The sequence below is a fragment of the Aotus nancymaae genome, unplaced genomic scaffold (assembly GCF_030222135.1).
Source record: "Aotus nancymaae isolate 86718 unplaced genomic scaffold, 86718_ANA_hifiasm-v0.15.2.pri h1tg000049l, whole genome shotgun sequence".
NCBI classification, from domain to species: Eukaryota; Metazoa; Chordata; class Mammalia; order Primates; family Aotidae; genus Aotus; species Aotus nancymaae.
Window position 1 is genome coordinate 16,571,564 of NW_026988463.1, and position 22,093 is coordinate 16,593,656.

Genomic DNA, 22,093 nt, shown 5'->3' on the forward strand with positions numbered 1-22,093 from the left:
AAACACTTTTTTCACTTGATTATATGCCTAGGAGTGGAACTGCTAGATCATAAGGAGGTGTATGCTTAGCCTTAGGAGAAATTGAAAGGATTTCTTGTTTTCAATTTATACCCCTACCAGAAGCTCTTGAGAGTTTTGGTAGCTGTCAGGCTTCAGAAAGCATCACAGGTTAACATCATGCATAAGTAAGGCAGGAATTGTAACCTCAAGGCTGTAGACAGCAGGGGTGGTGTTGGGAAGAAGGATGGCATCACTTCTGTCCCACTGGCCTAACCACTGTCACAATTCCCACATTTGGCCACCTGAGCTCTGGAAGAAAGCTTAATGGGCTACCCCACAAGTGAAGTGCTGGAGGAAGCTCCTTTCCTGTCAATGAGACGTTGATGAATAATAGATGGAACCATAGGGTTTAAGAGAGAAACCAGGCTGGGTGTGGTGGCTCATGCCTGTAATCCCAGCACTTTGGGGGGCCAAGGCGGGTGGATCACCTGAGGTCAAGAGTTCAAGACCAGCCTGACCAATGTAGCAAAACCCTGTCTTTACTAAAAATACAAAAGTTAGCCAGATGTGGTGGTGGACATCGCAATCCCAGCTACTTGGGAAGCTGAGGCAGGAGAATCACTTGAACCCAGGAGGTGGAGGTTGCAGTGAGCCGAGATAGCACCACTTCACTCCAGCCGGGGTGACAGAGTGAGACTATGTCGAGAGAGAGAGAGAGAGAGAGATCAGGGTGAGAACATTCACCAGCCCAACTTCCTTCCTGCCTATAAGAGACAGAGATCTGAAGTGGGTTTCTAATGTAGCCAAGACACAAAGCTCTTAGAGGTACCATGGTGTTGTGCAAAGAACTCTGGGGGTCCTGCCTCAGTTCCCCATGGGACAGGGAGAAGCCCCTTAAACTCTCTCAGGTCATTTTCTCCTTCACAATGCTTGCCTTGCTCATCTCCAGGGGTTGTTGAGAGAGCAAATGATAATATATACATAAATCATAGTGTATACATGAAGAGAAGTTTGTAGTCTGGTCTTCCTGGCAGTTGGTCACAGGGGGTTACGGGGAAATGCTGTACATTGATGGAAAGAATATGCACTAATAGTCAGGACCACCCTCTATCACTTGCCACTGGGTGGCCTGGGTTATTCCACTTCATCTTTCTGGTCTTCAGTGTCTCCATCTGTGAAATTATGTCTTGGAGCAGATCATCGCTGATGGTATTCCACTGGAGACTCTGGGAAAGTGAGAGTGTAAATTACCTCAAATAAGTCCTTACTGTTCACTCAGGCCCTGTTCAAGACAGCAATGTCGGCTAATTTCTACTGAGTGCCAAGAAATTGCTAAGCATTTTACATGCATCATATCTTATAAGGAAGGCATCATTATTATTCTCATTCTACTGATACAGAAACTGAGGCATGAAGAAATTAAATAAAATTTACCTGAAGTCTCATAGTTAGTAAGTAGAGGCAGTAGCTCAGCCCAGGCAGGCTGATTTCTGAGCCAAGTTATTAAGGCTGTTGATACCACAGATGCTTGACTCAGGGATCCTACCTTATGGGAAGGAAGGGAGTTTACAGAAACAGTTTAGGAATCAGACATACCACCTTGCCATTTACTAGCTGTGTGCTCTTAAGCAAGTGCCTTAAGCCCACTCAGTTTCCCTGATGTTCAAATGGGGGTGCTATTTTCTAGCTCACAAGGATAATATGTAGGAATAGCATGGTACCCAAGATGACACGAACTATTAGTTCCTCTTTCTCTATCACTATGTAAGTCAAGACAGAAATGAAGAATGGTCATTGGACATGACCTAACCTCCCATCTCCTTGCCACGAGGGAATGTTCTTGGAATAATGCCAAGCTGAAAGCTGAAATATAATGTAACATGACTATGTGGAAAGAAAACACCCTTCCAATATGCTTGTTTTTCTTTAATAGATGAGATCACATTGGGTATAAAGTTTTGCAGTTTGCTTTTCTCACTGAATAATGTGACATAAGCATTTCCCTGTGATAATGACAATCCCTTTGTAATCATCATTAAAAGCTGTGTAATGTTTCATTATATCTCTCATGATTTACTTATGCCCATAATGTTTCTAAATTTCTCACTATTATAAAAACACTAAAATGACCATGATTTTAGCCATAAAAACTTTATCTGAAATTCAAGACATTTCCCTAAGGCATGGACATTTTTTTTTTTTTTTTTGAGATGGAATTTCGCTCTTGTTACCCAGGATGGAGTGCAATGGCGCGATCTTGGCTCACCGCAACCTAGGCATGGACACTTTTAAATTCTTCTGACAGGCGTTGCCAAATTGCTTTCCCAAAATGTTTAACCAAGTTATACCCCCACCCAGGGAATAGTATTTTTCATTACACTTATGCTAACAATGAGAATTATGAGATCCAGAATCTTTGTTAATTTGATTATTAAACAATTTATCTCATTATTTAAGTTTACAGTTCTTTGATCCAAAATGTTGTTGATTATTGATTCATATTACCTCATGGTTTAAATTTTTCGTTTTGGGAGCCGGGCGTGGTGGCTCACGCCTGTAATCCCAGCACTTTGGGAGGCTGAGGCGGGAGGATCACGAGGTCAAGAGATCGAGACCATCCTGGCCAACATGGTGAAACCCTGTCTCTACTAAAAAAAAAAAGAAAAAAAAATTACCTGGGCGTGGTGACAAGCGCCTGTAGTCCCAGCTACTTGGAAGGCTGAGGCAGGAGCATTGCTTGAACCCAGGAGGCTGAGGTTGCAGTTAGCTGAGCTCACGTCACTGCACTCCAGCCTGGCGCCTGGTGACAGAACGAAACTCTGTCTCAAAAAAAAAGAAAAGAAAAGAAAAAAAATTTCTTTTTGTCTGTATTTTTTTGTTTTTCAGTTTTGTGACACATGTCAAAATATGTGTATGTGTAATTTAAATAATAATTAGTAAACAATCTATCCACCACTCAGCTAACGAAATAGAGCCTTTGTGTACCTTAGAAGCCTCCTGCATGTCCCTCTTAATTATTTTCCTCCCACCTTCTGGGGTAACTACAATTCTGACATTTGTGGTCATTATTTCCTTGAGTTTTAAAATAGTTTTAACACACATTCATGCATCTATCTGTAAGCAATGAAGTTAATCTAATCTTACATAAGGGGCACAGTACTGTAAATATTATTCTGTGGCTTATTTCACCTAAAATTGTTGCTAAGATTCGTGCATGTGAATGTGTATAGTAAAATTTATCCTGTTAGCTGCTGCATAGTATTCCATTATATGCACATGTTTCTTCAGCAGAATTACTGGGGTTTATAGCTTCGTCTTTATATGGTAATATGTTAGGCTTTAAGCTCATTTTAATACATGTTGTAAATATGCCTTCCAGATTATTTGATTCCTAATCATCTGACAATTAGAAATTATTTTATTCTAATATATAATTTTTTTTCTTTTGTAACTCTTTCATTGCCTCAGTATCTAGAAAGTTATTGGTCACCTTAAATCATAACATTTTTCTCATATTTTTCTGTTTTGCTGTTCTTTTCCTTGTCTGTCTTTGAATACTGGTGTATATGTTTAACTCTTTGCACAACTTGGGATTGGTTTTGCTTTACAGCAAGAAGCGAAAATGTTTGTTTTTGCTCAGTTGCCAACTCACCACTTTCTGTAGCATTATCAGATAAATTTTCTTTGCTAAACATTGTCTGTCATATCTCAGCCCTATGCCTGTCCTTATATATATATATATTCCACTCTACACCACAGCGAGAAACCTGAAAACTATATTCCCAGAGTTCCTTGGTGTCTGAGCGTGGGTCCATAGTGGCCAGGGGCGTCAATCACATGGTATTCACAAATGGGAAAACTATAGAAACTGTTTTTCTGCTTCTGGTGACAGCATCAGCAGTATTGCAGTTGCGTGGGTTCTTGATAATACGTCTTTTTATTATCCAGCTCTTGGGAAGGTACTGGCATCCTACATGTGTTAGTCCCTGGGCAATCTCTGCTTTGCTCCTCTTATTTTTCTATACATTTGTAATCAGTTCCCTGTATTAAAGTCCCCTCTGTTTGAAATACCTAGAGTGATTTCTTTTTTTCTCAAGGGTAGGTTGATTGATCTGATGGATAAACCTTCCTCTTCCTATTGATCTACAATGCTGAATTTATTGTGTACATGTGTTTGCCCAGGTATGTGTGTGCAGGTGTAGAAGAAAGAGGGGATAGAGAGAAAGAATGTCTGCTATTTGTTTTGGAGCTATATATTTTGATTCATTAATCCTTTTGCAAATTCTTGCCCACACATATTTATCATTGCAATTAGTGTACCTAAAGCATGCATTTTAGTATCTGACAGTGCAAATCTGCCCTCATCCTTTTCTCATATGGTGTTCACTGTCCTCATCTACTTTTCAAGTCATGTTTTTAAGAAAAATGTCTTAAGGCTGGACCTGATGGCTCACAGCTGTAATCCCAGCACTTTGGGAGGCGAGCAGATCACTTGAGGTCAGGAGTTCATGAAACCCCATCTCTATTAAAAATACAAAAATTAGCCAGGCATAGTGGTGTGCACCTGTAATCCCAGCTACTCAGGAGGCTGAGGCAGCAGAATCACTTTAATCCAGGAGGTTGCAGTGAGCTGAGATCACGCCATTGCAACCAGCCTGGGCAACAAGAGTGAAACTGTGTCTCAAAAAAGAAAAAGAAAAGTCTTTGGAGGAGAATTGATTGTGCTCTAGTATAACCTTTTTCTCTGCATCTTGCTGAAGCTGAGGGTATTGCATAAGAGAAGGTGACATTGCTTCACAGTAGAGAACTCATGGAAACAGTCACATGCCATGTCTCCCCATCCTGTGGGCAAGTGGGTGGTTGTGTCTGGGTGCACAGGTGATAAATTATTGCCCTTCAGATTGTCTCTTCCTTACCACTTTGGGATCCCCCTATTTAGATAAGAGGCTGCAGAATTGTCCTAAAAATGAAAGGGGATCTTGTTTCCTGTGAGTCAGCCTGACTAACAGTGCCCAAGGTCAGAAGACAGACTTCCTGCAAGACCTTGCAATTTCTCAATAATCCTATTTGGGCTCATTAGATGAAATGGCTTTGGGAAAATGATCTGATCATTATTTTAAACATCAGGGCAATCATGTCAAGAGATGCCTCTGAAACACACACCGTCTCTGCTTTGGTAACTACTGAAAGGGAGGGGACTGGGGAAGGTGCTTGTAATTCTCTTTTTTTTTTGTCAGAGACTTTCATGATATTGTGAAAACACCCCTAAGATCTCCCCTCTGGGCTCCCCTCCTGCTTTTCTGTGAAGCCTGGTTTGGTTGAAGACAAAGACTGCCCCCACTTTGGAAGTCTCAACTCTGGGGAAGCCTCTGGCAGTTTCCCACCCGTGGAGTCGTCTTTGTGTATAAGACCGCTTTGGAACTTGAAAGTGCTCATCATGACCCTCAGGTCTCGGTGCCCTGGGAGTCGGGCACATTGAGAGTGAGTCGCAGTGAAGCTATTTTAGAGGGAACATGGGGACTGTGCCAAGGCTGTCCTGGCAGGGAAGGCTGGGTAAAGGGCAGTATGACTTTGTGCAGACTTGGAGCAGAGTGGAAATAGCCCCCCACCTCCCACCACCATAAGCTTTGGAGTCACACTCTGTGTGCTTGAATTCTGGCTGCTCTGCCTCCAGTTAATGGGGTGCTTTCTGTGCCTCAGTTGCCTTCTCTGTACAATGTTAGAAATAATGATGACTGTGTTAAAGGCTAGACACAATTAAATGAGGGAATCCATATCAAAACTGAAAATAGTGCCTCCCCATTCCCCACCCAACTCCCAACATTAATTCATTAGGTTATTTGCCTAAACTATGGAGTCAGACTGCCCAGTTCATATCCTGATTCAGCCAGTTCCTAGCTGTGTGATGTTCAATGACTTGCCTAACCTCTCTGAGCCTCATTTCACTTATCTGTAATCTAGATTTCATAACAGTTCCCCCTGATAGCATTGCTGTGAGGATTTAATGAATTAATTCGTAGTCAACTCTTAGAGTCATGATTCTAAACTGAAGATATGTGTGACCCCCCCCCAGGGGATATTTGCTAATGTCTGCAGATGTTTTGATTGCAAAATTGGTGTGTGTATTATCGGCATATGGGTTGAGGCCAGGGATGCTGCTAAACATTTTACAAGGCACAGGACAGCCCCCCTATGACAAAGAATTCCTGTTTCATATGTCGAAAGTACCAAGGTTGGAAATCCCTGATAGGCCAATTCATGGCTCAAGGTGAGCCCTGACTCTTGTCTTTTGAGCAACAGTGCTGTGCGCTTACCCCATGTCAGGAGCTGCACTGTATGCTGGGAGTATAAAGATGGATGACATGAAGCCCTGCCCGTACGTGGCTCAATCTAGAGGGAAATGCTTTGGGATTGGGGCAGGGAATGGGAGGCAGGAAGCTTGGTCTCTGAAAACCAGTCAGGGAAGTTAATCAGAGGAAGACTTCTTATTCTTTCATCGTCCCTCTAATTATAGAACAGGCCAAGCTTCTGGTGGCATACCAGGCAAATAAGTTATTACAACAATTTGATGGTTGCCCTTCTGGAAGAAGTGCAGGATTCCATGAAGCCACATGGCAAGATCCCCGTTCCAGTTGGAGGAGGTGAGGACAGACTTCTCAAAGGAGGTGATGCTCATTGCTGCATCATGACCGGTGTGTAGAAGTAAGGAAAATGAACATGGGGCAGTGCAGAGCAGAGGAAACCTCACAGACAGAGGTTTCTATGTATCCCAGAAATGTTTATTGAGCACCTAATGTGTGCCAGGTGCAGTTCTAAGCACTGGGAATACAGCAATGAACCAATGCAAAAAGCTGTAAGCTCCCCATGGAGCTTACAGTGTAGTGGCAGGGGATTGGGCATAACCAACAGGCACACACATAGGCAGTGAGTTAGGTGTTGACGAGTCCTATAAAGAAAAAGCAGGGAAAGAGAAGAGAAGGTGCTTGAGAGGGCAGCAGTATTAAATAGGAAACTCATGAAAGGCCTCCATGAGGACATTATATTTGAGCAACAACTTGAAGCAAGTGAAGTGGGGAGCCATATGGATATCTGTGTTTCAAGCAAGGGGAATAGCTCATGCAAAGACCTGAGGCAGGAGCCTCCCTGGCATGTCTGAGGATGAACAGGAAGATGAATGGAGAGGAGGGGAATTGGACTGCAGTGGGAGCCATAGCCAGGTCAAGTAGCATCTTGGATGCCATGGTAAAGAGAGTGGATCATTTTCCATCACCTACCAGGGAAATAAACAGTCACCAGGGAAATAAGCAGACATCTTCTATGAGACATGGCCCTGTCTGAAGCACATGCTTAGACCAAGCAGGCTGTCTTCTAGGTAGCTGTGTCCATTGAGTGCCTCTGTGATTACTCAATACAAATACTGTTACCCATTGCCTGCAAGATGTGTTTAACGCAGGAGGACTCTTTTTTGTACTCAATCCTGGCAAATTTTTATGGTGGCAACTGAGCCCTTAGTTTCAATCACAGTGACATGGCTTTGGGTACAACACTCTTGATTTTCTGGGTCTCAGACTGTTAAGGTATGAGGAGACTCAGTGACCATTAGCTAACTTCCTTTTTAGCTCCGGGATTCTACAAATGCCTCAAAGGTCTTCTTGGATGCCTGGATAACAATTGCTAAAATATGGAGCATTAACCATATGCTAGCGTTGCACTAACCATTTTACATCTGTTTTTGTCCAGTAAAACTTCAACAACACCCTGGGATAGAAGTAGTATTAGCTCCATTTTATTTTATTTTTCATTTTTTTTTGTTTCGTTTTGTTTTTAGAGATGAGATCTCACTCTGTTGCCAAGGCTAGAGTGAAGTGGGTGATCATAGCTCACCTCAGTGTTGAAACCCTGGGCTCATGTGATCCTCCTGCCTTAGCCTCCACAGTTTTGAGACTGCAGGTGCACACCACTATACCCAGCTAATTTTTATTTTATTTTATTTTTTGTAGAGACAGGATCTTGCTAAGTTGCCCAGGCTGGTCTCAAACTCCTAGGCTCAAGGAGCTTTCCACCTCAGCTCCACTTTAGAGATGGGAAAACAGAGGCACAGAGGGGCTAAAAACTTGCTTTAAAGTTGCATGGCTTGTATGTGACAGGTGGACCCAGCTCTGTCTGACTGCAATGCCCATACTCTGTGGACTCCATGAGCCTGAATAGGAAAGATGGCATCAGAATGGGGCTCCCAAATACGTATAGCTCACCAGGGGAGGAGGATGCAGGTATTCTGTGTTTCCTGCCTCTGCTTCCACATCTGCTCTGCTGATATACCTGAGGGGCTGGAAAGACTCGGGTGGGGTCCCTGGGGCCATTCCAGCAAGGTCACAGTTAGAGTGCTAAATTGTGTATATGCGGTGGCTCATGCCTATAATCCCAGCACTCTGGGAGGCTGAGGCGGGAGGATCACCTGAGGTTAGGAGTTCAAGACCAGCCTCGCTAACGTAGTGAAAACGCGTTTCTACTTAAAAAAAAAAAAAGTTGTTGAATAAGGGCTGAAGTTTTATCAATTACTTCCCCATGAGGCAGCTCTGAGCACCAGGTCTGAGGCTTATTCATGGGGCTCGTGAAGCATCCAGACCCCTGTGGAGGGTCAGGTAGGACCAGACGTCAGTCCCAGACACCGGGAGACTCAAACAACAGGATGGGAAACACAGGCTGACACGTTCGCCTTACCGCTCAGAGTTGCCTAGCAACCACAAGTGACAAGCTGCCAACTCGGTGATACAATCACAGCAGGGAGATCAGAGTAAGCCAATTAAAACTTTTTTTTTTGTTGTTGCATTTTTCATGTTTTTGTTCCCATAATTTCATTTAGTCCTGACTGCCCTCAAACATGGATTAAGAAGCCTGCCAGAGGAGAGTGGAACTCGCACATATGACACAGCCCATTTCTCCTTGCACAGTCAGAAAATATGCTTGTCACGTGCCAGCCAGGGAACGGGAGATAATTTAATTAAAATGTAGGCTTGTCTACCTATTTTACTTAGCTCTGCTGTGAAATTTAAAATTTGCCTGGAGTTAGGACCAAATCTGATTGTTATTACTATATATTAGTGCTTTCCCACAACCAATGTTAGCCTAAACGGCAATGCCTGGCACATACTAGGCACTCAATAAATGCTTGAACGAATAAATGAATGAATGAAACAGACACTGGGGAGAATGATAAAGCTAACTCATGTTGGTGAACGTGTCTTTTTTTTTTTTTTTGAGATGGAGTCTTGCTCTGTCACCAGGCTGGAGTACAGTGGCACGCACAATCTCAGCTCACTGCAACCTCTGCCTCCTTGGTTCTAGCGATTCTCCTGCTTCAGCCTCCAGAGTAGCTGGGACTACAGGTGCATGCTACCATGTCCAGCTAATTTTTGTATTTTTAGTAGAGACAAGGTTTCACCGTGTTGGCCAAGATGGTCTTGATCTTTTAATCCCATTATCCACCCGCCTACAGGTGTGAGCCACTGTGCCCGGCCTGTGAGATTGTCTTCAAGAAAGTTCTAAAACCATAGGTATCTAAAGGAATCACTTCCTTTATTTAAGACCTTTTGATGGGCACATCAAGGACCAGGATGCTCAAACTGCCCAAAGTCCACATAGGGATTTGGTGAGAGAGCCTGGCACAGACCAGGATTTTTTCAACCCTAGACCAATGCACATTCCACATTTTTCACACAAAAATTCATGTATCTGTGAGCAGAGTCCAAGTCTCTGCATCTCATTAACCCACATCCCCCACAGAGGTGACACTTTGAAAAGAAAGTAAATGATCTTCATGGTCAAATCACACACCTTTGGGATCCTTCGGAAGAGATATGTTGTCTTGCTCTCAGAGATGAGACAAGGAACAGTCAGAGAATTGTAAACACTGAATTTTCCAATGATAAATAAAACTTTCATTATTATCCACTAGATTTTCGGTTTTCTTTTTCCATGTTTCCACTCCCTACCTCCTCAGTTTCTGGATGGATTTTAAGCAGCAATGGAAGGAGTCAACTTGAGACATGAAGAGTAGGTGAGGAGTCAGGAAGAAGCCTTATTTCCTATGCTGCACTAAGTCTTCTCTGAGTTCTGAGGCTTCTGAGTCCTGATACACTTTTGCCCGGATCTTGCAGCTCTCTGGGTGTTCTCTCTCTGCTCTGACTCTTCCTTATCTCACCAGTCAGAGAGCAAGACAACATAGCTCTCCTGAAGGATCCCAAAGGTGTGTAATCTGACCACGCAGACCATTTACTTTCTTTCCAAAGTGTCACATCTGTGGGGGGTGTGAGTTGATGAGATGCAGAGGCTTGGACTCTGCTCACAGATATATGAAATTTTGCATGAAACATGTGACATGTGCATTGGTCTAGGATTGAAAAAATCCTGGTCTGTGCCAGGCTCTCTCATCAAATCCCTGTGTGAACTTCAGGAAGTTCTGAGCATCCGGGTCCTTGAGGTGCCCATTGAAAGGTCTTAGATAAAAGAAGTGCTTCCTTTTAGCTTTAGATACCTATGGTTTTAGAATTGTCTTTCTTAATATTTTTAAAATCATTATTATTGTTTCCTTCCACCCAGAGTCATTTTAGACATTTATTCCTAATCGTCCCTCAATGAAAAAAAAAATTTTTTTTTTTTTGAGACAGAGTCTCACTCTGTTACCCAGGCTGGACTGCAGTGGCCCAATCTTGGCTCACTGCAACCTCCACCTCCTACGTTCAAGCAGTTCTCATGCCTCAGCCTCCCTAGTAGCTGGGAATACAGGCACATGCCACCATGCCTGGTTAATTTTGTTTGTATTTTTTACTAGAGATGGGGTTTCACCATGTTTCCCAAGCTGGTCTCAAACTCCTAAGCTCAGGCAATCTACCCGCCTCAGCCTCCCAAAGTGCTGGGATTATAGGTATGAGCCATCGTGCCTGCCCTCCACCCCCATGAAAAACCAGAGATACACTGGGTGCATCTGTTGATATACTCTATGTATATCTGTGCTTTATACATAAAAAGAGATTGTTTTTCACCCTTTCCCCAAAAGAACCAATTTTCACCCCCTTGGGGACAGGATAAGCTCTTTTGAGAATTCACGTTACAGGACAAAGGCCTCTATCTTTTCCTCTGACTTCTGGAGCTCATTCAGATAAAAGGCAGTCTGTAGCCTGTGCTTTAAAAGACACGACTCACTGAGGAAAAAAATAAATAAACAAATAAAGTAAAGAATCAAGAACTAAATTCTTTGGAATGAGGTCACTGTAGCCTTTCTATGATATTGTTTTCAGAATTCAGCATCTAAGCTCTCCTGGCCAGCATTACGTTCTTTTTCTTGACAGAGCGCAATCTTTGTATTCATACTCCATGCACAGAACCTTTGTGGCTTGAGTACAGACACTAACGAGAGTGTGAAGGTTAATTTTATGTGTGACCTTGACTGTGCCATGGGGTATCCAGATAGACAGCTAGAATGCCTGTGAAGGCATTTCTGGATGAGATTAGCATTGGAATTGGTAGACTGACCAAATTAGATAAAGCCCTCCCCATTGTGGATGGGCTTTATCCAATCAGTTGGAGGCCTGAATAGAACAAAAAGGAAGAAAATGAATTCTCTCTCTCCTGACCGTTTTGGAACTGGGATATCTGTCTTCTCCTGTGCCTGAACTGGAACTTACACCACCAGCTCTCCTGGGTCTCTAGCTTCCCAGTGGCAGATGGTAGAACTTCTCCACCTCCATAATCACATATGCCAATTCCTTATTGTAAATCTCCCACAATAAATATAGGTAGGTAGGTAGGTTGGTAGATAGATAGACAGACAGACAGATGATAGACAGACAGAGAGATGGCTGGGTGGGTGGACAGACGGACAGATAGATGGGTGGGCAGATGGACGGGCAGGCAGGCGAGCAGACAGATTATAAATAGATTGATAGAAAGACAGAGAGGTAGAGATAGAGACAGAGAGATAGATAGATAGATACATGTAGCTTATTGGTTCTGTTTTCTGGAGAACCTTGGTTAATACAGAGATCTTGGGGCAGAGGAGGATAGAGAGCTTGGCAGAACGTCATCATGTGGGCTTGTAAGTGACTGTTGTAGCAGAAATATATGTTTCCCCTCCCAAATCTCCTCCAATCCCTTTTAATAGCTCTATGCATACCTCTGCCAGCTTCTGTGTGCTTCGTTGCTAATGGCTGGCATGTGCAGCCTTCTTCAGAGGATTGCTCTTGGTCTGTTGGAGCCACCTCACCTATCCTGAGAACTGAGCTGGCAGCCCTGGGGTATCCCATAGCAGTTAATCTACTGGTGGGGAGCACAAGTCTCTAGTTTCCTTATCATGAGGCAGAGCAAACGCTGACATGCAATTTATGCTCCACCACTCCTCCCGGGGTCAGGCTGAGGGTAGAACATGGCCTGAAGTCACATTCTTCCCTACCTCCTCTTTCTCTAGCCAGCTCTCTTGAAAGCACTTTCTTCATCAGTCATGTGCACAGGAATCTTTCCTACCTATCCTATAGGAAGTTATCAGTTTCATATAGTCAAGAGCAGAAGGAGCTTTTCTCTGGATATCACCAAAGGGTAGCCTAACAATAGGCTATGCCAATATACCATCAGGATGCTCAATTTCTATTTGTTTTGTACCATGAAATATACACACCTCTGTCTAAAAATTGTTTTGTGGACTCAATGATGGTTTTGTGTTCTTACTGGTTTTCAAAGTCATTGTGTGAAATAAGGTAGTTTCTAACTGTCTCAGGACTTAAAATATGTTGGCCTTCCTTGAATTGTAAATATGTTTTTAAAATTTCATTTTCCATCACATGAATTTACTTATCACCTCTCCCCATCCTCAGGATCTGCTTCTGGAAGAAGTTGAGCAATCACAATCATAGTAAAGTCTTGGATTTTCTTCTGTGAAAATTGGGAAACCATTGAGTATTTTTTTTTTTTCTGCTTTTTTGAGATGGAGTCTCACTCTGTCACCCAGGCTGGAGTGCAGTGGTGCAATCTCAGCTCACTGCAACCTCCACCGCCTGGGATTAAGCCGTTCTTCTGCCTCAGCCTCCCGAGTAGCTGGGACTACAGGCTCCTGCCACCATGCCTGGCTAATTTTTGTATTTTTAGTAGAGATGAGGTTTCACCATATTGGCCAGGCTGGTCTTGAACTCCTGACCTCATGATTCGCCCGCCTCAGCCTCCCCAAGTGCTGAGATTACAGGCATGAGCCACCGTGCCTGGCCCACTGAGTGTTTTTAATCCAAAGGATAAAATGCTTATACTGGAAAACTCCAATTCTTAGTACTAGTAATAGCCTAATTGCATCACTGTTCTTTGCTGAACTAGTCTTCTTCCTCCTCTCTGGAGTGAGTGGAAAGACCCCTGGAATTTTCCCAATCCCCAGCAGCCAACTGAGTTCTTGCATACTTGGATTCATATGTATCCATGATTTTAAATGTCCTACTCATAGACCTCCATCTAGTCTACTTCATTCATGCAACAAATATTTATTGACTGCCTACTGTGCATTAAGCACTGCTTCCTATCAATCTAGTCTTTTGACTTCTTGAAGTCCCAAGCTCCTTACTGTCAGATATCTCCCCTAGATCTGGGCCACCCATGATTCTTTCAGTCTTGTATGTGACTATGTATACTAATAGCATGTAAAACAGAGTTTTGACAAGGAGTTCCCATAGACACCCACAGTGAACCTTGTAGGTGCGTAAAGGAGATTTGACATCACTTTCACACTTTGTGATTGGTTGTCCCATAGGAAGGTACCAGTTTCTCATAATCAGTACCAGAAAGAACTTGTCTCTGGAAATCACCGGAGGGTAGCCTAACAATAGGCTATGCAAATGCACCATCAGGATGCTCGATTTATGTTTGTATTATACTATCAGATAAAGAACACTTCTGTCTAAAAATTGTTTTGTGGACTCCATGAGGGTTTTTTGTGTTCTTAGTGATTTTCAAAGTCATTGTGTGAAATAAGGTAGTTTCTTTACTTTTTTTTTTTTTTTTTTTTTAAGACAGAGTGTCATACTGTCTCCCAGGCTGTAGTTCAGTGGTGCAATCTCTGCCTCCTGAGTTTAAGCAATTCTCCTGCCTCAGCCTCCTGAGTATCTGGGACTACAGGTGTGCACCACCATGCCCAGCTAATTAGCTTTTTTTTTTTTTTTTGTATTTTTAGTAGAGACGGAGTTTCACCATGTTGGCCAGGATGATCTCCATCTACTGAACTTGTGATCTGCTTGCCTTGGTCTCCAAAAGTGCTGGGATTACAGGCATGAGCCACCATGCCTGGCCCTTTTTTTTTTTTTTTTTTTTTTTTTGAGATGAAGTCTTGCTCTGTCGCCAGGCTGGAGTGCAGTGGTGCAATCTCTGCCTCCCAGATTCAAGTGATTCCCCTGCCTCAGCCTCCAAGCTAGGACTATAGGTGCATGCCACCACACCCGACTAGTTTTTTGTATTTTAGTAGAGACACAGTTTCACCATGTTGGCCAGGATGGTCTCGATTTCTTGACCTTGTGATCTGCCCACCTCAACCTCCCAATGTGTTGGGATTACAGGCATGAGCCACCATGCCCAGCCGAAATAAGGTAGTTTCTAACTGTCCCAGGACTTAAAATATTTTGACCTTCCATAAATTGTAAATATGTTTTTAAAATTTCATTTTCCATCACATGAATTTACTTATCCTCTCCCTCGGTATTCTGAAATGATGCAATAGTGACCCACAATAAATATTTCCTCACCAAACATTAGCTCTTTCCCATTCAACCCTGATTTACCTTGGCATATCACCCTCCTGCATAATGATTTAGGAATGTGCAGATTGCATCTTAGCCATTGCTCTTGTGCCTTAGTGCTGGTAGCTTCTTGTTTTTTAGGGAAGAGCAAAGCATTAGACTGACAAGCCATTCTGACACGAGTTGACAAATATCTATCAGGACCATGGGGAGAGTGAAATCTTTTTGACAACTCTATTATTTTTCTTTATCTCCAGGTTTTTAGGGGGCAATCTTTCCTTCAGTAGGATCAAACTCTCCCCTCCTTGCTCTACATGAGAGAAAAGTAAAAACATGGATGATTTGTAAAGATCTTTCAAGATATGACTTTTTTTTTAACAAGTCTTTGCAGTACACAATCTAAGAAAGAAAAATCCTCTGTTAGCTTTCATAATTGTGAAAAGTTGTCTATGCCTACAAACGAGGTGGCCCCAAATATAGGGTGATCATCATTTTCTCGAAGATTCTTCACTCTTTAAAAATTTTTAGCTAAAGTACATTTTTACAGTTGTGAGATATTGATAACATTGCTTCATATCTAGTGATAATAGTAAGTTTGTGTTTAGTTACACATACATTTTAAATTATATACAGAATCATAGTTTAGATATAAGGCTTCTTTTCTTCTATTTCGGTAAATCATTCCAATTTTTCCATGCATTTTCTATATAATTTTCTCTGGCATGACAGGGGACACTTTTGAGTCATTTTCCTGACTCAAAACCAGGAAACTGACATTGGTACAATTCCTCCCACAATGTTCCTGAGCATGCTAATTTCACTTTCATCCAAAGCACTTCAGATCTAGCAATTTTTGAGTTCACAAGAAATTGTATTCCAACCCACAAGCACTGATTTGCACAACTTTAGGACACCTTTTCTTTTATTGTAAAACATAACAAAATAGCTGGGAATGGTGGTTCACGCCTGTAATCCCAGCACTTTGGGGAGGCGAGGTGGGCAGATCATTTGAGGTCAGGAGTTCAAGATCAGCCTGGTCAACATGGTGAAACTCTCATCTCTATTAAAAATACAAAAATTAGCTGGGCATGGTGGCACATACCTGTAGTCCCAGCTACTTGGAAGCTGAGGCACAAGAATTGCTTGAACCTGGGAGGCAGAGGTTGCAGTGAGCCCAGATCACACCACTGGGCTCCAGCCTGGACAAAAGAGTGAGACTCTGTCTCAAATAGTAATAACAACAACAGCAACAACCCACAAAATACAGAGATACCCACATAATATTTGAATGGCTCAATGGATAATTATAAAACAAACACATTTGTCATAACCACCCAGACAAAGAAATAGCATATTTCCAGGTCCTCAAAAGATCAAAACTTATTATCTTTCCTGGAGGCAACACTATCTTAACTTCTGTGATAAGAAAAGCATGAACAGCTTTTTTAAAAAACGTCTGTTCTGTGTGTATCTGTTTGTTGACTACACAATACAAGCTCTTAGTCTGTTTCACTTTCAAGTAGCTTTACAGGTTTTATTTATAATGATAACCAACACTTGCAGTGGTAAGGCCATCCTCCCAGGAATAATTACTAAATGTGTGTAAAATTTACCTGCTTCCTTGTTTACTGATTCTGTCATGGGACCTCTATAAACATCCAAAGCTAGCATTGATTGAGGTCATTTCAGAATAATGTGTTTTCTCCCAGAAGTACCCTGTTCTTTAAAGTAAAGTAATTGGCAAATGTGTCCCATAATTTGAGAGACTATAAAAGGAATATGTAGAAGGTGACTCACACTTCTCTGAAGTCTAATTTTGAGCCAGTATCTTCTACAATATGCAGACCTATGTGGCGTTTCTTTTTTGATTTGAATTTTCTTTAATAGTAAAGCATCTCAAATATGAAAGTAAAAAGAATTTAGCATGCACCCATGTTCTCAACAATATCCAGATATCACACATGATGTTATTATACAATAATATAATTATGAAAACAAATAGAAAAAAACAACTTCAAAGGAGTGGTTACCTTTCTGATATTTTGTAGGTATTAGTTTCAATTGCACCATGTACATTATTCTGATATGTATCTTTTCATTACTCAATATAATGTGTTTGATACTTAGCCATATTGTTACACAAATATCTGGTTCCTTCTTCTTAAATGCTATAAAATCATCTATTATAGAAATATAATTTACTTATTCTTTTCCCTACTGGTGGACATTTAGATCACTTTGGTTCCCACATTATACTGATGAAAATTTGCAAATATACAGACATATGTAAAGAGTTGTGTGTTGAAAAACCATAATCCCTCTACCCAGATTCTTTAACATTTTGTTTGCCTTATTACTCCATATATCTCCATCCTTTAATCCATCCATCCATCCATCCATCTTATTTTTGCTGCTTTGCAAAGTAAGTTGCTATGTTTTACTATTAAATATGTTAGAGATGGAAAACAAAATAGTGATTCCCAGGAATTAGGGGATATTTGGAATTAGGGAGATGGTTGCAACTGTACAGGCATGCGTGAGTGAAATCTCTGCGGTGCTGGAATAGCTCCCCGTCTTGATTTTGAATAATTGTGGTGGTGGTTTCATGAATCTAAATATGTGAGAAAATGACATAAAATTATCTACGTGCACATTGTGCCAATATTAGTTTCCTGGTTCTGACATCAGTTCAAAGTTGTGGAAGGTTTAACCATTGAGAGAAACTGGGTGATTGCTGTATAAGACCTCTTTGTACTATATTTGCAACTTCTTGGAACCTATAATTATTTCAAAATAAAAAATTAAAGCAATAGCAAGAATAATGAGATCATTTGAAGCTCCTGGACTTGTTGTTAAAGTAGGGAAGTTGTGATCAGGAAGTGTGCAAGTATAAATGAATGGGTCAAAAAGCCAACTGTGGAAAAGCAGAGAAATGGAATAAATCTGAGCTCTTGAGATCATTATTGAGTCAGGAAATAAAAACTCTTCTAGACCTCTTATGGGGAGTAATACATTTTTCTCTGTGTCTAGGCAACAGCAATTTTACTGAAATAAGCATGAAAGAAATCAATATTTTAGCTTCTTAGAGCAAAACTTTTTTTTTTTTTTTTTTTTTTTTTTTTTTTTTTTTGAGGCGGAGTTTCGCTCGTTACCCAGGCTGGAGTGCAATGGCGCGATCTCGGCTCACCGCAACCTCCGCCTCCTGGGTTCAGGCAATTCTCCTGCCTCAGCCTCCTGAGTAGCTGGGATTACAGGCACGCGCCACCATGCCCAGCTAATTTTTTGTATTAGTAGAGACGGGGTTTCACCATGTTGACCAGGACGGTCTCGATCTCTTGACCTCGTGATCCACCCGTCTCGGCCTCCCAAAGTGCTGGGATTACAGGCTTGAGCCACCGCGCCCGGCCTAGAGCAAAACTTTTAAAAGAAAAACAAATTTGGCAATGATAGCATTATATATATCTTCATGTATAGATGTGAGTTCTTCTAGAAATACATCTAGGAATCAAATTGCTAGATCCAGAAGGGTGAACGTCTTCTAATTTACTACATATTTTATGAAAATGAAGAGGCCGTCTAGTGTAAATTGCACCCAAAACGTTATTTAAAATATTAAGACAGCAGCAGTTGTAAGATGCATTTAGATGTAGGCAATGTTAAAAGGTGGCAGTGGGGGTCAGTACATGTGGAGGTGGAGGAGGAACATCTTAGAACCAGTGTAACAAAGCAGAGGACTCCACATTCCTTTACAAAATGATTGTATAATTTTTTATTCCCACCAGCTGTATTAAAATATGAATTTTCCGCATCCTTACGAAGAAACTCATAATCAAATGGCTATGAGATGATTTTTAAAATTGCATTTCCTTAAGCACCTTTTCAAAACGTTTGTGGAAGATTTGTGTTTCTTCAGGTGTCAATTGCTATTCACAACCTTTGCTCATTTTTCTGCTCAGTTTTGTCTTTTTCTTACTGACTTTAGGAATTTTTTGTATATTTAGTTCTGCATATTGCAAACATCATCCTTATTCTGGATTGTTTTTGTGGTTATTTTTTACATTGTTCTAACTGTCTCTCCTAACACCAGATCGATACTCTTTAAGTTTTATAACCAGTTTTAACATCTTACAGGTGTCTCATCTTTGTTCTTCTTATTCATAATTGTTTTGGCTATTCTTGGCTTCAACAAGTCTTTGTGAATTTTAGGGTCTGCTTGTCAAGTGTTATGAAAAATGATCTGCTTGAATTTTGATTGAAGCGTTGGTTGTATAGATCAATCTGGAACATTTCCATCTTTATTATAGTGTATTTTTTCATGAACCTAGTGTTCCTCTCCAAATGATCTTCATCTCTATCCTTTAATTAAATGTTATATTTGTCCCCATAACAACAGATCTTTCAATCCATTTATTCTGTAGAAGCTTGTTTTCTGTTTGTTGTTATGAATAAGACATTTAAAATGATGCTTTCTAACTTATTGTTAACAGTGTTCAAATATGCTAATTTTATTTGACTTTGTATTTATATATATATTTTTAAATGATAGTTTGCCCTCGATAGTCTTGATATTCATATCTAGACAGTCACATCAAGTGCAAATTTGCCTCAGCTGTTAAGAATTTCCCCTGCTATTCCTAGTTTGGTAACATTTTTCTTTTAACACATGAATGTGAAATTTTACTGAATGTTTTTTCTGCCTACATGACGATGGTTATTTTTCAACTTGAATCTGGTACATAATAACTTACATTAATAGATTTTCTAATGTTATGCTGTCTTTACATTTCTGGAACAAACTCTATTTGGTTATGGTTTCTGTTTCTTTTTATGCTGTTAGATTTTTGTTGACCAATATTGTGTTTAAAACTTTTACACATATATCTATAAATGAGATGGACATAACTTTTCTTGCCTGTCTTTGATATAAGGGTTATATTTTATTTTAAAATCAACTGCACCATTCTTCTTTTTCTATTCTTTTAAAATGTTTTATAAGAAGTAGGATTATTTGTCCCCACTGCCTCGCGGCGCGAGGTTTCGCGGGCCCAGCTCCCGCACTCAGCTCGCCTGGCCCGGACCTGAACTGGCGCTGCATGGCCTGGGCCTGGCGCTGGGGGCGGGCACCGGGGCCTGGTCGGACATGGGCCAGAAGCACAAAAGTCAGACAAATACCTCTACGAGGAGTATGTAGAGAAGGCTTTGAAGCTGGTCCTCAAAGTAGGAGGGAACGAAGTCACCAAACTCTCCACGGGCAGCCCGGGGCACGACTCCAGCCTCTTCGAAGATAAAAACGATCATGACAAACACAAGTGGAAAGAGAGAAAGAAAGGAGAGAAGGAGGTTCCAGGGGAAGAAAAAGGGAGAAAATGGAGAAGCGCTAAGGAGGATAAAAAGAAGCGAGATCGAGACCGTGTGGAGACTGACGCAGAAAAGGACCTGCAGTGTCGTGCCCCTGTGAGATTAGACTTGCCCCCTGAGAAGCCCCTCACAAGCTCTTTAGCGAAGCTTTGAATCAACTGATGAGACAATTGCAGAGAAAAGATCCAGGTGCTTTCTTTTCATTTCCTGTGACTGATTGTGTTGCTCCTGGCTGCTCCATGATCATTAAACACCCAATGGATTTCAGTACCATGCAAGGAAAGATCAAGACCAATGACTACCAGTCCACAGAAGAACTAAAGGATAACTTTCAACTAATGTGCACTAATGCCATGATTTACAACAAACCAGAGACCATTTATTATAAAGCTGCAAAGAAGCTGTTGCACTCAGGGATGAAAATTCTTAGCCAGGAAAGAATTAAGAGGCTGACGCAGAGCATAGATTTCATGTCTGACTTGCAGAAAGATAGAACAGACACGTCGCAGAGTGGAGAGGACCGAGGCTGCTGGGCAAGAGAGAGAGAGAGGACTCTGGAGATGCCGAAACACAAGCCTTCGAGAGTCCCAGCAAAGAAAATAAAGACAAAGATATGCTTGAAGATAAGTTTAAAAGCAATAATTTAATGAGAGAACAGGAGCAGCTTGACCGCATCGTGAGGGAATCTGGAGGAAAGCTGAAGGAAAGCTGACCAACTGGCTTGTGAACAGTCAGTGCGAATTTGAAAGAACAAAACCAGATGGAACAAGAACGTTGGGACTTCTCCATCCTGTGGATCCCATTGTAGGAGAGCCAGGCTACTGCCCTGTGAGACCGGGAATGACAACTGGAAGACTTCAGTCTGGAGTGAGTACTTTGCAGGGATTCAAAGAGGATAAAAGGAACAAAGTCACTCCAGTGTTACATTTGAATTACCAGCCCTACGGATCGTATGTACCGCATTATGACTCCACATTTGCAAATATCAGCAAGGATGACTCTGTTAATTTATTCAACCTATGGGGAAGACTCTGATCTTCCAAGCAATTTCAGCATCCATGTTTTTGGCCACATGCCAAGATTATCCATATGTCATGGCAGATAGTTTGCTGGATGTTTTAACAAAAGGAGGGCGTTCCAGGACTCTACAAAAGTTGGAGATGTCATCGCCTGAAGATGAAGGCTGTACTAGGACACTTGACACAGCAAAAGAAAAGGAGATTACAGAAATAGAGCCAGCAGGAGTTTGGACTCCAAGACAGGCTCATAGCACTGAAAGCAGTAGCAAACTTTGGCATTCCAGTTGAAGTTTTTGACTTTGCAGAAACTGAAGTATTCCAGAAGAAACTTGATGAGACCACCAGATTGCTCAGGGAGCTTCAGGAAGCCCAGAATGAACGTTTGAGCACCAGACCCCCTCCCAACATAATCTCTCTTGGGTCCCTCGTACAGAGAAATGCATCTTGCCGAATAAGTGACCAGTAATCTTGAAGAACTTGCACAGCAAGTAACTCCAGGGGATATCATAAGCACGTATGGAGTTCAGAAAGCAATGGGGATTTCCATTCCTTCGCCCATCGTGGAAAACAACTTTGTGGATTTGACAGAAGATACTGAAGAACCTAAGAAGATGGATGTTGCTGAGTGTGGAGCTGGTGGGAGTTGAGGCTGCCTGGTATTTGAGTATATATTATGTACATACTTTTTCATTCTTAACTTAGAAATACTTTTCAGAAGATATTAAATATTTGTAAATTATGTTTTTAATTAAACTTTGGAACAGTGAGTTTTAAAGTTCTATAGGGTAGACTTGTATTAGGTAACAAAGTTGGACCTGGGGGAAAAAAATAAGACATAGGATTATTTATTTCTCGAAAATTTATAGATTTTGCCAAAAAATACCATATGACCCTGATAATTGTTTTGTTCTCTTCTTATTCCTGGTTATTTACATTCCATTAAACTCTGCTCAT

The 22,093-nt window shown here is 41.4% G+C and overlaps 1 pseudogene; it reads left to right on the forward strand.

Annotated features, from left to right (window-relative positions):
- The first annotated feature begins 8,602 nt into the window (after positions 1-8,602).
- Positions 8,603-21,786, forward strand: LOC105725432 (bromodomain-containing protein 7-like; annotated as a pseudogene).
- The last annotated feature ends 307 nt before the right edge of the window (positions 21,787-22,093 follow it).